Here is a 1,822-nt window from a genome sequence, read left to right as displayed (position 1 = left end):
TTCTCAAAATAAAACGATGCACAGATTTCCAAAGTCGACCTGCAAATATTTATTATAAAAACTATGTTAGTTAAGCATATATATATATATATATTCTGCTAGTGTATATATATATAATGGATCCTCTCCAATTTTTTTAATACTTGATAAAATATAGTGTAATCTCTTATCTTTGATTTTATAAGTGGGACCAAAAATAAATAAAAAAAAGAAACTGAGAGAAAATGATAAATAGTTAAATTAAACACTACATACTATCTAATTTTTTATTTACTGGAGAGGATCCACTCCCCGTACATTACTATCAGTGGCGGAACTTGAGGATCATTTTTAGAGGAGTCAACATGTTAAATTTGTTAAAAAAAAATAAAGTACTAAATTAATTCCCTATATTTGGGTGCAATCCTGTTTTAGTTTCTAAAGTTTAAAGTGTCTTATTTGAATCAAAAAAAGTTTCATTTAGATTTAATGTAGTCTTATCGTTAATTATTTAACTTTGACCTCACGATGGGACGAAGCTAAATGAAAATTGATGAGTTTGGAAAACTCTTATTTAATTTTGATGATGAACAAACATTATTGAAATATTAAATTACAAAATTATTAATTTGATCTTAATTCATATTTGCTTAATTAATAATTTTGTTGTGCAGATTTTATGCTGGGCCAAAACAAAAGAAAATTAACAAAGCCCAACTGTTGCATTTTTGGTTCAGCCTTGTGTTTGTAATTAAGGCTGGTCATAATTGGGCCAGAATAAATTGTTGCAAGCCCAATCAAATGCTTTCTTGTTTGCTTCCTATGCTTGATCCGCTACACAACTCATAAGGAAAGCAAATGTTAACCAATTGGGCCAGCTTTAATCTCAACACTACAAGCCCAAGTCTCACAAATGATGAATGTTTCCATTCTTAGTCCGAAACAAAAGGAAAAATGAAAGCATAGTGCTTCCAACGGAACCAAGCCTATAACCATGTGATGGATTTCAAAATCTATTACATTGTTAATTAATGCATGGGGAACATGAGAGAGAAAATTCAGATGAATTGATTGATGGTTATTATGTCAAACACGCCACTCTATGTTAGGGAAGTAAAAGCAAGCTATGCCTAATTAATTTGCTTAACCACTTTGCATTGCTTTTCTTCAGAATCTTTTCATTCTCTCTCATCTCTCTCTTCTTCTCTATTCGGTCCTTGTCCAGGAAACAATGGAAGAAATGTTCTTCAACACCGAAAGGAAGATGTTGCATGCGCCTAAGACCATCAAGCTAATGATGGCAAGAAAACATACCAAAAGAAAGATGAGCTGTGGCTGAGATTACTACCAAATGTGGTTAGATTTGGCGAGGTAATCTTGAGCCTCTCATGCTCAAAAAGGGAAGTTGAAGATTCGGCCAGGAGGAAGATTCTTGAAGCATGGCTTGTCTTCGATTCTGATCAATCACCACAGGGAGTAGCTAGAGTGGCGAAGTGATGGTTGAAGGCAGATATTGAAGCAGATGAAGTCATTATCATCATGAGGCATCAAGGGCCAGAAATCCATCTTGGAGAGAAAGCCAAGGATGGAGAGCTCGGATTGATGAAGGGTGATGATCAAGAAAGGACTAGAGGTAATTGCATGTTGGGTTTAGCATGGTTATCTCTTCTCTCTCTGTGTGGCCGAACCGGTTTGTTGAAGGAGGAAGAAAGTTGGTTCGGTTTTGGCTTCAAGTGTGGAGGCTTTCCTCTTTCTTTAAAAAGGGGGAACAACCACTGTTTGAAGCAAGGAGAAAATTTGAGAGTGCAAGGCACAGAGTTCTCAGAGCTACCTGAGCTAACAG

This window comes from Arachis duranensis, chromosome 5 (genome assembly GCF_000817695.3).
Source record: "Arachis duranensis cultivar V14167 chromosome 5, aradu.V14167.gnm2.J7QH, whole genome shotgun sequence".
NCBI classification, from domain to species: Eukaryota; Viridiplantae; Streptophyta; class Magnoliopsida; order Fabales; family Fabaceae; genus Arachis; species Arachis duranensis.
This window is presented reverse-complemented; position numbering follows the sequence as displayed.